The sequence below is a fragment of the Podarcis cretensis genome, assembly GCF_951804945.1.
Source record: "Podarcis cretensis genome assembly, chromosome: 16".
In the NCBI taxonomy this organism is placed as follows: domain Eukaryota; kingdom Metazoa; phylum Chordata; class Lepidosauria; order Squamata; family Lacertidae; genus Podarcis; species Podarcis cretensis.
This window is the reverse complement of record NC_137186.1, coordinates 26836168-26851067: the sequence shown is the minus strand read 5'-3', so window position 1 is coordinate 26851067 and position 14900 is coordinate 26836168. Positions and strand designations below refer to the sequence as shown.

The 14900-nt window shown below is 48.4% G+C and overlaps 1 long non-coding RNA gene across 1 annotated transcript; it reads right to left on the bottom strand.

Moving 5' to 3' along the window:
* Positions 1 to 504: 504 nt before the first annotated feature.
* LOC307205115 lies at positions 505 to 12087 on the bottom strand. The gene is made up of 3 exons (XR_013833881.1): positions 11297 to 12087; positions 9862 to 9958; positions 505 to 628 (listed from the first exon to the last, which is right to left on the bottom strand). It is a non-coding gene; the product is annotated as an uncharacterized lncRNA (long non-coding RNA).
* Between the last annotated feature and the right edge of the window lie 2813 nt (positions 12088 to 14900).

Here is a 14900-nt window from a genome sequence, read left to right as displayed (position 1 = left end):
GGGTTAAAGCCTCAGCGCCTAGGGCTTGCCGATCGAAAGGTCGGCGGTTCGAATCCCTGCGGCGGGGTGCGCTCCCGCTGCTCGGTCCCAGCGCCTGCCAACCTAGCAGTTCGAAAGCACCTCCGGGTGCAAGTAGATAAATAGGGACCGCTTACCAGCGGGAAGGTAAACGGCGTTTCCGTGTGCGGCTCTGGCTCGCCAGAGCAGCGATGTCACGCTGGCCACGTGACCCGGAAGTGTCTCCGGACAGCGCTGGCCCCTGGCCTCTTAAGTGAGATGGGCGCACAACCCCAGAGTCTGTCAAGACTGGCCCGTACGGGCAGGGGTACCTTTACCTTTACATGCCACTAGGCTGCTCTAGGCCCTCACAAGTAGTGTACAAAACGGATGGACTTTTGGTAGAGAAGATCCCAGCTTCAATACTAGGTGGGTCTGGGAATGTCTCCTTTCTGTGAAACCCTGGAGAGATGCTGGCAGTCATTTTTCCTCTAGAGACTTCTCGCGCTCTCTGTTTCTGTTCAAAAGGATTCTCTCCGGAGACTGCCAGTCAAAATAATGGACCATAACATCTGCCGTGCAAAACATTCCCAGCATCTCCAGGTGTGTTGGGGGAGGGAGAGTCTCCTGCCTGAAACACCAGAAAGTGCTGCCAGTCAGTGTAGGCCACACTGAGCTCAATGGACCAGTGGGCTGACTTGGCATAAGGTGGCTGCTTATATTGAGAAGGGAGTCTGCCCCGGTTCAATCTCCAGCATCCCTAGGTTGGGCTAAGAGAGAAGCAGGCAACTTAGGGTTGCTAAGATGATCATCATGTCAAGGGGGAGAGCAACTTAACCCCCTCAGTTGGCCTTTACGCTTTTGTATCATGTCTATTAGATTGTGAGCTGAGGACTGCCTTAAAAGGTAAAGATACCCCTGACCATTAGGTCCAGTCATGGATGACTCTGGGGTTGTGCGTTCATCTCGCTTTACAGGCCGAGGGAGCCAATGTTTGTCTGCAAACAGTTTTTCCGGGTCATGTGACCAGCATGACTAAGCTGCTTCTGGCGAACCAGAGCAGAACACGGAAACGCTGTTTACCTTCCCGCCGGAATGCTACCTATTTATCTACTTGCACTTGATGTGCTTTCGAACTGCTAGGTGGATAGGAGCTGGGACCAAACAATGGGAGCTCACCCCATCACGAGGATTCAAACCACCGACCTTCTGATCGGCAAGCCCTAGGCTCTGTGGTTTAGACCACAGCGCCACCCGTGACCCTTGAGGATTGCCTTAGCTTACTATATAATATCAATTGTAAGGGAGTCGTCACACTTCACTTTGTAAGATTGGCAAGCAACATGAGCAGAGGCAGCCGTAGTAGCTAACCTTGTACTTTCCAGATATTTTGGACTACAACTCCCATCAGCTATGATCATGGACCATGCTGGCTGGGGTCGATGGGAGCAGCAATCCAAAACACCTGGCATTTATCCTCAGACTACTCCTGCTTTATAACAGGGACAGCACTTAGATTGTAGGTGCTCTACAAGTAATGATGATAATTCATTTGACACTCCTCCCTAATGAGGTAGTTGAGACTTTATTTTCAGCATAGGCAGGGCTGGGGAGGAGATGCCTGCAGCTAAGCATTTGCATGCCCAGAAGTTGCATCCTGCTGCCCTGACTTTATGGGGAAGAAACAGACAGGACAAACTACTTTGGATCAAATAAGGCCACAACTTTATTTATTACAGATGTTAGAGGTTTGACATGAGCATTGGGTATAACCATTGATATTCAGCCTGCCTGCTGGAAGCATTTCTTTTCTGGTCAACCCTGAAGTGAGGAGGTCCTATGACTTACATCAAATAGGATTGCCACCTTGAGAAGTGCTATGGCCTTAGCCCCTGCCTGGGCATCCAGACAGAAACATCTCCTCCTGGATCCCTTAATGGGACACCCCTTACCTTTCGAGGGGCAGGCAGAGGCTACAACCTGCCCTCCAAAGAAAACTGAGGCTTACCCACTGCCTAAACCACCAAAAGCTGTGATGATTGCTATGAGGACAGCGAGGAGGACTGTTTGGCTCCCTGCCAACCAGAAACTCTTGCAAGCAGCCATCCACTGTTGGGTTGCACCAGGGCCGGGCGAGGGGACATTGGTCTGCAGTGCACCACAGCTAAACAGACATACAGCAAGAGTACAGGATCTCAGACCTGGAGCCAAATGTGGCCCTCCAGGATTCTCTATCTGGACTGTAGAAATTTTGCAAGGCCAGACCCTCTCTCCCTGGCCCACACCCCTTGCTGGTCCTGATTCACACCTTCCTTGAATGTTTTTTGCCTGGGTGGAATGCACCCTTGAACTCTGTTCCTGCCTCTTGCTTGTCTGGATGGAGGACAGAGACAAATGTGTGTAGAAACTAGCTTATTATAGAAAGGTACAATTCACATTCCTTGCTCTGGCTACTCTGCTGCTGGCCCTGCCCACCATTGCAGCTATGTGCCCCCAACCCAAGGGAATATAGCCCTCAGGCAGCAAAGGGTTCTCTGCCCCGATACACAGGATGTAACATATGTAAGGCACAGGTAAAGGAGCCCTGGATGGTTAAGTCCTGTCAAATGCTACTATGGGGTGTGGCGCTCATCTTGCTTTCAGACTGAGGGAGCCAGTGTTTGTTCACAGACAGCTTTCCAGGTCATGTGGCCTACATGACTAAACCACTTCTGGCGAAATGGAACACCATGACAGAAACCAGAGTGCACGGAAACGCTGTTTACCTTCCCGCTGCAGTGGTAGCTATTTATCTACTTGCACTGGTATGCCTTTGAACTGCTCAGTTGGCAGAAGCTGGGACAGAGCAATGGGAGCTCACTCCATCATAGGGATTCAAACTGCCAACCTTCCAATCAGCAAGCCCAAGAGGCTCAGTGGATTAGACCACAGTGCCACCCGCTCCCTTTTGCAGATGATGTATGTCTCCATGAGTCACTGGAGTCAGCTCCCAAACAAATCTAGGGCTCGTGGATCAAAGGATGGGGTTTTGAGGCAGACTCGAATACCCTCACCTGTCTTTTAATATATTGAGTCTTGGTTTGGGTGTGAGAAATCTCACCTTCTGGTGTGGGGTAGCGGTGGGGAGAGGGTGTCGGAGCTCAGATTTTGACAAGATCTATTTCGGCAGTGCATTGCAGCTTCAGTCATTTCCAGATTTAGAAGCTGAGGCAAGGACAAAGGAGGAGTTCAGCTCTACTTGAGAAATGGAGGTGTGTGTGTGGGGGAGGACTTGAAAACCTGGTAGGGATCAAGTCCCTTTCCCCCTCCTCCGGTGCAGGCTCATTAACAGGAAAAACAAGGTGCCAGCTGGTTTCATGGATAGAAAGCAAAGAAAAGAGGAAACCATCAGGCAGGCTCCTTGGAAATGGGCAGGGAGCCCATCCAGGTGTTTGCATATCTGGAAGGAGAGGCATCCACCACCATTCCTGCCCCCCCATGTCAGTCATCTCAAAGAAATCAGGCGCTCCTAGATTTCACAATCAATTTGGAACATTGGGATTCCTGCATGCTTTGAAACAAGAACATCTGGAAAGAACAAGGAACAGTGTGAGAGATTTTTGCCATGGGGCAGAGGAAGGAATGGGACGCAGGTGGCGCTGTGGGTTAAAGCCTCAGCGCCTAGGGCTTGCCGATCGAAAGGTCGGCGGTTCGAATCCCTGCGGTGGGGTGCGCTCCCGCTGCTCGGTCCCAGCGCCTGCCAACCTAGCAGTTCGAAAGCACCTCCGGGTGCAAGTAGATAAATAGGGACCGCTTACCAGCGGGAAGGTAAACGGCGTTTCCGTGTGCGGCTCTGGCTCTGGCCAGAGCAGCAATGTCACGCTGGCCACGCGACCCGGAAGTGTCTCCGGACAGCGCTGGCCCCTGGCCTCTTAAGTGAGATGGGCGCACAACCCCAGAGTCTGTCAAGACTGGCCCGTACGGGCAGGGGTACCTTTACCTTTACCTTTAGAGGAAGGAATGAAAAGAGGCAAGTCTGAAACCCCTTTCAGCACCAGGCATTTTTGTGCCATTGCGGCCCCACGCAACAGTGGGTGCGTGATTTTTTTGGTGCAGGCTGTAGCCATGGACATGCTATGTGATCTGATGGTGAATTTGGGGTGACCTAATGTAAAAATCCTGAGGATCCATGGGCTTTTACCTCCCCCCTCCCAGGCAGCCTCCTCTAGTGTCCCTTATCTCTCTTCTGATCTCACCGATCAGCTGTTTCCTTTCAACACTCCCTTCCCTCTTGTTTGCCTTAGTGTCTTTTCCTTAGCTGGAGCAGTTTTTTTGCTCCTCCTTTTCTTCTAATTTCTCTCCTTATTGCTTTAGTCTTCCTGTTTTCCCCCTTTGCAACTTTGCTGTTTTTACCTCCCCCCTCCCAGGCAGCCTCCTTTATCTCTAGCATCCCTTATCACTCTCCAACAACTAAACAACTAAAGGCTTTGTTTTAACACCCACTTCCCTCTTCTTCTTTTTTTTTAAAAAAAAGCATGATCAGCTTTTTGCCCCTAGGCAATTCAGCTCCAAGGGCCATGCATTCGCTCCATAAGACGTGCAGACATTTCCCCTTACTTTTTAGGAAGAAAAAAGTGTGTCTTATGGAGTGAAAAATACGGTAGGTTCAGAACATGAGAAGAGCCCAGTGGTAGCATCATAGCCAGACACTGGGAAGACCTGTCAGGTGTGAACATGGACCACTGGTACCAAACTGTATGGGAAATGGCCTTACTAGAAAAGCTAAGCTAAGCAAACAGAAACTAAGATAGAGAGAAATAAAAGAGGATGCCTTAACCCCAGTGTGGCTCCCCTTTATTATACATACAGCCCCACAAAACAACAACAAGAATCCATAGACGACATATGAATTGATATGGCTATCTTGACCCAACAACCCCTCACACACGTAAACAAAGCTCAGTGCAGTCAGCTGAAGGCAGCCACCCATGCCCAGGGCCCCCTCAACCTCTCTCACTGCCAATGAAAGCTAATAAATGAATAGAACGAGAACTGACCCACATGACGCTGACACAAAAATCTTGCACATACACTATGAAAGAATGAAGGTTTACTACCCCCCTCCACTCCCCCAACCCTATACTGCATACAACCTTAAAGTCTTACATCGAATATAACTGATCTGTAGAAAGGACTTTATGATCTGAAAATAGAGACGATGCGTGTATCTTTGTAACCCAAGAAAACCTTCAATAAAAAACAGTTTTAAAAAGAAGAGGTCAGTGGTTGGATCAAGCCAAAAGCTGATCTTGTCCAGACTTCTGTTCTCCAGATGTCACAACAGGAGGCCCAGAAACAGGGCTTGAGTGCAGCAGCAGCAGCAGCTGTCACGGTCCGGTTCATGGGCGATCAAAGTCCTGGCAGGGGACGTCAGGACCGGGGGCAAGATGGCGGGGTGGGAGCAGGAACGGGGGTAGAGTCTGAAGGTCAGAGAGCCGGGAGTAAAGAAGCCAAGGGTCTGAGGGTTAGGAAGCAAGGAGTCACGAAGTCAGGGGTCTGAGGATCAAAAAGCAGGGAGTCAAGAAGCCAAGGTTCAAGGATCAGGAAGCAAGAAGCCAAACGCAGCAAGGCAGGAAACATGTTGCTGTGGCAAAGAGCCAAAGGGAAATGCTGACCTTATATTCCTTCCCAGCTCTTGCCACAGGCTTTACCTGTGAGACTGCGCCTTGCCTCTTCAGAACAAACTTAGGAAGGCCCCAGTCCTGCAAAGTCCTATTGGTCACAGGGCCTGGCTCTTGCACGCACACCTGACAGCAGCACTCTCCCTGCTTGTGATTCCCAGCAACAGGAATTCAGAGGCACACCACCTCAGACTACAGGTGAGAACATAAGAACACAATGTCAGGGACTGGACTGAGGAGGAATGGTGGGGACCGCCTCCCCTTTTCCTGAACCCTCTCGAGAAGAGGAGGACAGTATAGATTTACAAAAGTGGTTTGCAGAAGGTCATAATTCAGAAGCTGCAGAGGGGAGAGGCTGGGAAATATTAGGAGAGCAGCAGCAGGAAGAAGAAGCATCAGGGGAGAGACAGCTGACAGAATCAGCATCTTTAGATAGCATTACTGTCCCCGCTTCTGCCAGGACCTGGCATGCATTGAGAGTAGTAGAGCAGAAAGCTCAGGGGCAGAAAATACAGATCAGTCAGAGAGAAGGAGGGGGTGGGACTTTCCATGAAACAATGCCGTTTAGCTAAGAGAGATGGCATTTCTATGTTCTCTCTCTGTGAATCTTGAATAAAAGACTTGGTAAGAGCTCTTCTTGTTTGTCTGCTCCTTGGCTGCCACCGTGGGAGGGATCGGGTTCCCTGAAGCCTGACACACAATAGGAGAACAGCAGCACCATAAGAACACAATAGGAGCCTGCTGCATCAGGCCAAAGGGAGTCCAGAATCCTGTTCTCACCATGGCCAATCAGATGCCCACTACCTATAGGAAACATGCAAGCAGGATTCGAGCACAAGAGCCCTCTCCCCTCCTGTGGTTTTCAGCAACTGATACTTCAGGGCAATGCTGCCTCCAGCTGTGGAGGCAGAGAGTAACCACCATGGCTATGAGCCATCTATAGTCCTTTCCTCCATGCATTTGTCTGATCCTCTTTTAAAGCCATCTAGATTGGTGACTTTCAGAGGGGCAAAAACATTTAAGGCAAAAAAAAGTGGGGGGAAGTAAGGTGCAACATACCCTCCAACCTCTCTCCAGTGAAAACAGGGACATCCTAAGGGAAAGCAGGACACTCCAGGATCATGTCAGAAACTGGGATGGCTTCTGTAAATCCAGGACTGTCCATGGAAAATAGGTACACTTGGAGGGTCTGGGAATGGAGGGCCGGTGGGGGGGGGTATGGCCTGGGGGAAATCACAAGGGCCAGATCGAGAGGCCTGGGGGCTGCATTTGGCCCCTGGGCTGGAGGTTCCTCACCATTGCTCAAAGAGAACATGGCTAGCTTGATTATGCCTCTGCATCTGTAGAAGGCTTGATTTAACAATGGCACTGCTGAGCATTTTTCTAAAAGCCTTATTTGTGTTCAGGCTCCCTGTGACCGCTGCCACATTTAAACTGAATTGGCTGCTGACCAGGCCCGGTCTGCCATCAGGCCAGGAACCCCTTGGCTGATGCTGGGATTGGCTGGCGATCCACTTTAAACGGGACGCCAGTCTCAATCAGCTTTGCACAGCTACATTTTCTCTGCTTTTAAACTGCTTAAAGGCCCACTTTGAAACTGGGCCTTGTTATGGCCCCCGTGGCCCAAATGGGATTTGCAACCTCGAGCGCTGCGCTTTGTTGATAATAAGCAAACACTCTTTCCGAGGGTAAACTCAGCTCTTAAGCTCCTCACGCGATCCCTGGATAGGAAGCAGAATGAAGGAGCCTGTGTCAGGCCTCGTCAGTTCGGTAATAGAGAATCCGAATGGACGTCCAGGGAGTGATGCGGATGCTAAGTGGGCCTCATTTAGTCTCCAAGAGGTCACCATTGCTTGCCCTTCATTACACAGCACTTGTTAACAGGCAGGGATTCCAGTCTTTTATGAATGAGGGGGAGATAGCGATCCTATTTATGCCTCCCTTGGCACCAGGGCTGACTTGATGAAGGTTCCTCCTTAAGGAGAGGAATAAAATGATGGGGAGGCAGATTTGACTGCAATTCCCAGATACAGTGGTACCTCGGGTTAAGCACTTAATTCATTCCGGACGTCTGTTCTTAACCTGAAACTGTTCTTAACCTGAAGCACCACTTTAGCTAATGGGGCCTCCTGCTGCTGCTGCGCCGCCGCTGCACGATTTCTGTTCTCATCCTGAAGCAAAGTTCTTAACCTGAGGTAATATTTCTGGGTTAGCGGAGTCTGTAATCTGAAGCGTATGCAACCCAAGGTACCACTGTAGTTGCATCTGATGCCCTTCCAGAGCTTCAGAGGGGATCTCTGGCTACTTGCTTCTGATGTAGCCACCCCACCTGATGCCTGTGGATTGATAAATGTTTGTGTCCCTCTCTGGTAACACTAGAACTCATGGCCAGCCAATGACGCTGAATGTAGGAAGATTTGGGCAAGATAAAAGGAAGTAAGCAGCACATACAGAGTGGTGCCTCAGGTTAAGAACTTAATTTGTTCCGGAGGTCCGTTCTTAACCTGAAACTGTTCTTAACCTGAGGTACCACTTTAGCTAATGGGGCCTCCTGCTGCCGCCATGCTGCCGGAGCACAATTTCTGTTCTCATCCTGAAGCAAAGTTCTTAACCTGAGGTACTATTTCTGGGTTGGCGGAGGCTGTAACCTGAAGCATCTGTAACCTGAAGCGTCTGCATTCTGAGGTATCACTGTAGTTAAACTATGGAACTCCCTCAAACAGGAGGCAGAGATGGCTTTCAAATAAGGAATAGACAAATTCATGGAAGAGAGGGCTATTGATGGCTACTAGCCAGAGTGGCTATGCTCTGCCTCCACGGTTGAAGACAGTAATTCTTCTGAATACCAGTTGCTGGAAACTGCAGGGGAGAGGGGTCTTCGGCTTGGGTTCTGCTTGAAGGTCTGAGTGATCTGGGTGGTCACTGTGAGAGCAGGAAGCTGGGTTAGATGGGCCATTGGCCTGATGGAGCAGGCTCTTCTCTTTTTAAAGTAAATCATTTGTTTTCAAACTTTTTATTGATTTTGTTCCATACTGCTTTGAGCTGCTTTGGGGACCCCATAAAAGCCTCTCCCATGCAGCATAGACACCAAAAAAGGACAAAGTTCAAAATATTTCACGAAGTGCCCAGGACTTTCCTTAGGAGCAGCTGGAAGCTAGAAGGGGTCACTAGGTCATGTATCACCACACTATAGCTTGAACCTGTGGTTGTCCAGATGTTGGTGGGCTCCAGCCTAGTCATTGCGGCCAATGGTCAGAGGAGTTGTAGTACAGTAATATCTGGAGGGCCACAGGTTTCCCACCCTAGACTCATAGTTTCAGGAAATCAGATCAGCACCTTGGAGAGCTCCCCATTCAATCAGGCCTGGCTGGTTCCTTCTTAGACAACACAGGGAAGATGTTGCTGTAGTAGAGAGCTGGAGATGTCTGAGCAGGTAAGACCTGTTGTGCTGTAGGCTCTGCCCTCTGGAAAGAGCTGTCTGTGGTACTTAAATAAGCCTTGAATTTATAATCTCTGAAGCTTTGGGCTCATTATCCAAGGAGGGTCTAGTGGAGTATGTCTTGAACTCAGTACAGTAGCTGCCTTCCCTTCTGAGCAACATTACAGGGGCCACATGCCATATTGGAAAAGAGTGGGTAGAGCAGTGTTTCCCAAAGTGAGCAATACCACCCCCTGGGAGGTGCTGGAACGATCCAGGAGGGCAGTGGTAGCCTCAGGTGCAATTGAAGGGCATTGAATAAAAATAAGGGGGCAGTGGAGGAGACTCTTGCTGGAGGGGACTCTTGAGAGTCCCATGGACTGCAAGAAGATCAAACCTATCCATTCTGAAGGAAATCAGCCCTGATTGCTCCCTGGAAGGACAGATCCTGAAGCTGAGGCTCCAATACTTTGGCCATCTCTTGAGAAGAGAAGACTCCCTGGAAAAGACCCTGATGTTGGGAAAGAGAAGGGCACAAGGAGAACGGGATGACAGAGGACGAGATGGTTGGATAGGGTTCTCGAAGCTACCAGCATGAGTTTGACCAAACTGCGGGAGGCAGTGGAAGACAGAAGTGCCTGGCGTGCTCTGGTCCTTGGGGTCACGAAGAGTCGGAAACGACTAAACAACAACAACAAGGGGGCAATGGAAGCATAAAGAAAGAAGAGGGGGAAAATTCAAAAAAACCATTCATACATGTTTCATCTGTTGTGTAATGATGCTTACCAGCAGGTTGGGTGCCGTTGCGGGACAGCGACAATGTCTTCCCGCGATCTGGCAGTCATGCTGGAGGCGAGGTTGTTTTCCTGTGCTTGGGCAAACCCTGTGTGTAATGTGAATGTGACTGTGGTTTACTTCAATAAATAATTTTACAATTTCAAGCTCCAAGGTGTCATATTTACAACCACATTTTCTTTACCATGTTGTAGGATGTAGGTAGAAATATAGGTACATAAAAGAATGCAAATTTGTCACTGCATCTTTTGGTTTGTTCGCTTAAAGAAGGTAGATTTCCTGGGGTGGGTGTGTGTGCTGAGTGCCCCCTCCTCAAAGGGAGGGGTAGGCCAAATAAGTTTGGTGTCAGGCAGCAGAGAAATTAACCCCCATGGCAGGTTTCCAGGAATGGATATGACAAGGAAAAGTCCTTACCATATGTTTTTTATTCAATATTCATAGAGAGAGGTTTGGGAAAGCAGCTTCTTGGAATAATGGCCTTGTCCTGAGTGACTCTCCGCCCCTTTTTCTCCCACTTCCTCATTCGTCACCTTGTCCCCTACGGGTGGTGCTGAGGGCCCTTTGCTTCTGAGACCTTTGCTCTACTACTTTCAAGGCTCGCCGAGTTCTGGGAGAAGGGGGGGTCTGGAATGCTTTCTAAAGACACTGTGTCCGTCAGCTGTCTCCCTTCTGGTGCTTCTTCCTCCTCCTCCTCCTCTCCCATTATTTCCCAGCTTTTCCCCTCAACTGCCTCTGAGCTGTGACCTCCCTCAAACCCCTGTTGTAATTCTGAACTGTCTCCTCCTTCTCTGGAAGGGTTGGGCTAGGGAGGCGGTCACCACCATTCCTGCTCTGCCCAGTCCCTGACATTTGGAAACCTCTGGGGGTAGAGTATTAGATATAGATTTTACTTTTGTGCAATTTTACACTCACAAACCCCCCTCTCTCCTCCAACCAGGCAAGCACTTTCTAGCCAGGACTAAACACTCAAGGAGAGGGTGAAGGGGACGGATGGCTGGGTGATGAAAAGGGATAGCCTGGGAAGCTTCTCAAGGGCCCTCAGGCCTCTGAATCTTCACCCCTGTTTTAGCATCAATAATGGGAGATGGCTCCATTTTACGTCTCTGAAAATCCACTGAAATGATTGCTCTGTGCGTTTATTCCCTGAAAACCTATGTAGGTTCTGGAACCCCTTAAGCACAGTTGGCCTCCTTTTCAGCAGATAACTTTCAGGTTATCACAGAATCGCCTCTCCCTCCTTCCTTCCCCACCCAGAGCAGATTTTTCTTCCTTGCTGCTGACTTTTGTGTCTTGGGGACTTATTTATTCCCAGGCACAGCTCCTGGCTGATCTCATCCCATAAACACGAAACTCTATTAAAGCAAAGCCCCACACTTTTATTCTTTGCTGCTAGCAAAGACCAGAAGAGGATTTGGGAGATTCTCACCTTGCCAAATGAGGTGTGCAGGAGCCCGGCTTCGAAGGAACTCTGGAGCAAATGAGATATTTTCCTTTCTTCCTCTTTATTGCCGTGTCCTTCCGAGAATTGCCTTGGCACCGGTGGTGGCCTGCAAATGCTGTCTGTGTCCTGAGTCTTATGCTCCCAACAGGGGGAAGCCAAGAGTCGAGGAGGGGATGAATAGAAAAGGCCTAGCAGGAATCTGGCTCCATTTCCCCCATGGACAGATTCCCATCTCTTTAGGAAGGAGCCCCCAACAAACTGGTGGGGAGATTCAGTTTAGGCTAAGGGAAAGGAAAGCAGAGTGTTTCAGAAATGAGTGTGCAGATTCAGGAAATGTAGTGCTCCTGGGAGCTGTGGTGGAAGAGCAAGGGAAAAAAAGAGAGAGAAGTGCTAGGAAATGAGGAAATAAATGACACAGTCCTTGCAGAAAGGCTGACTCAGAGAGGAGCTAGCAGGGGATCTAGCAGCAGGGAAATCTATATTAACGCTGAGGTTGGAGGGAGAGGGAAAGAGACCAAAAAAAAAAGATGAAAGGGGAATGGATTCATTTGTGAGCCACTTGTTAACAGCTTCAGCTGATGCCCCTGGGAAATATGAAACGAATACAATAAGCCAGGAGACGGTTCTGCTTTCTCTCCATCTTATATTTTGAGCTCATTTTTCCCCCTGCAGGGTCATCAAGCGAAGGTCAGCTGGCTTTGATTCTAAGTCCGCATTGTCTCGCTGGGCTTTTTCTTTTTTTCCCTTCCAGGTCCAAAATGTGAAAATAAAATCAAATAAAGTTCATTATTTCATCGGCTTGTCGGCCTCCCTTTCAAGTTCTCTGAGCAAAGCCACAAAAGGCTTCTCTCCCTCCCTCCCTCCCTCTCTCCCTCTCTCCTGCTCCTGGTTAGGTTCCCCTAAACTGTGCAAATTGCCTGCGATGTAAAATTTTAAATGCAGCACTTTGGTTTTAAGCCTGGCTCCTGGTTCTGTCTGTCTGTCTGCTATTTCAAGGTTTGTTTATAGATCAGTTTATAGATTGTACAATATACAGTGGTACCTCAGGTTAAGAACTTAATTCGTTCTGGAGGTCCGTTCTTAACCTGTAACTGTTCTTAACCTGAAGTACCACTTTAGCTAATGGGGCCTCCTTCTGCTGCCGCATGATTTCTGTTCTCATCCTGAAGCAAAGTTCTTAACCTGAGGTACTATTTCTGGGTTAGTGGAGTCTGTAACCTGAAGCGTCTGTAACCAGAGGTACCACTGTAGTGACCACTTAATTGTTTTTTTAAAAAACCAAAACCCTCAAAGCAGATTGGAAAAAGAACAGGACAAGATTATCTGTGAACACTGTTAAAAACAGTTGTTGTTGTTATTATTATTATTATTGATAATAATAATAATTTAAATCAGTAATAAAATAAAAACAGATTAAAACACATGTCAGAATTCTACATATCAAGGTAGGCTTGTCTAAGCAAACATGTTTTTAGCAGGTGCCAAAAACAGCACAGTGAAGATGCCTGCCCAGATATCAATAGGTAGGGAGTTCCAAAGTGTAGGTGCTGCCGCATGAAGCAATTGATTTCTTACAAATGTGGGATGAGTACTGTGTGGCACATTGAATAGTGCCAGTTCCTCAGATCAAAGTGGTCAAGTGAATGTATATGGGGTAAAGACAATTTGGCAGGTGGAGGAAGTTCAGGCCCAGGAGCCAATTGTGTCTGTCTACACTTCTCCATGTCTCAGGATTCTTTCCAGGACATCCCCTTTCTAGCCACACCACATCCTTTACTGGCCTTGCTAAATATGCTCTTTCGACGATTTTCCCAGCTGAGATGCGTCCTTGAATGACTTGTTGCCAGGCTTTGGGGAATCGGATCCCTCCCCCGGGGGCAGTAAATAAGCAGATTAAACAAAAGGAGCATTCTTACCAGATAAGTTCTTTAATAATCACAGCGAGAGACAAAGGAATGCATGCCTCTCTAAAAACGGCGTTGCTCCCAGTTAAGGTTTACCCCCTGTGTCCCCATTAATCCATGTCACTCCTAGGTTGGGTAATCTGAGTTTGTTGCCTCTGTGCTTTCTGTTCTATCACTTTCAAAGCCTCATCACTTGATCTATCATCTATCCATCATCCATCTATATCTATCTATCTATCATCTATCTATCATCTATCTATATCTATCTATCTATCTATCTATCTATCTATCTATCTATCATCTATCTATCTATCTATCTATCTATCTATCTATCTATCTATCATCTATCTATCTGTCTATCTATCTATCATCTATCATCTATCTATCATCTATCTATCTCTATCTATCTATCTATCTATCTATCTATCTATCTATCATCTATCATCTATCTATCTGTCTATATCTATCTATCTATCTATCTATCTATCTATCTATCTATCTATCTATCTATCTAATCTAACACCCTTTTCTAATCTAATCTATCACCTAACACCCTTTTCTCTTGCTGCCCAGCCAGATGTCCCTATGGGAAGCCTGCCAGTGGGACCTGAGCCCAAGAGCACTCTCCCTTTGTCCCATTTCCAGCAACTGGTATTCAGAAGCATTCAGAAGCTAAGGAGAGCCTAATGGCCCATTCAGCCCAGAATCCTGTTCTCACAGGGGCCAACCAGATGCCTGTGGGAAACCTTCAAGCAGGACCCAGGCGCCCTCTCCCCTCCTGCAGTTTCCAGCAACCGGTATTCAGAAGCCTCTGACAGTGGAGGTGGAACAAAGCCCTAGCAGCCAGTAGCCACTGATAGCCTTCGCCCTCCATGAATTTCTCCAATCTTGTTTCAAACTCCTCCAAGTCAGTGGCCAACACTATATCCTGCAGATGCACGTTCCACAGGTTAACTCTGTGCCGTGCCTCTCTGTCTAACGGTAGCTCTCCTTCTGAGCCATGAATTAGCTAAGCTTATGCTTCCTGTGCTCTCCAGAGTTGCTCGGCATTCTGAGAAGAGGGAGAGGAAGCTCTTTGTCCATCTCTGGTCTCCTTCTCTGACCCTGCTAACCCTGCCCTGTTAGCCGCTTCCTTCTGGGTCAGGCAAATCCCCAAAGTGCAGTTGCGGAGGAGCAGGGGGCTCCCATCAGGAAGCCCGTTTCAATTAATATTAGTTCAATTAGCCTCCAACACAAAGGTTATTTCCTGCAATTTTATGGCTTTTGAATGGTATTTGGGCGGGCATAATTCACTCCTGGCTCAGTTAACTACTGGAAATAAAACTGGCATCTGGGGTAATATATTCATTACGCCTCTCCCCTGGAAAGTGCCATTAAAAAAAGTCTCTCCCTGGCACTGTTCTAACAAGTACAGATGACTTGTCAGGCTCTTTCCTGGCAAAGAGGAGCTGAGCCGAGATGCCAGCTTGGGATTCTGGCCAGCAGTGGAAGAACCAGCAGGCTGGCAAAGCATCATTCTCAGAACTGGGGTATTGCTCTCAGCTGGGCATGAGGTTCATGCTGGGGAAGGATGGCAGCGATGTCCAGACCTGTTCAGTACACACACCAGAACCGTTCAAATATGGCTTCCTTCTTATTCATACTAGGGCCTGGGAGAGACTCGGGTTCGAATCCCCAGAATGCAG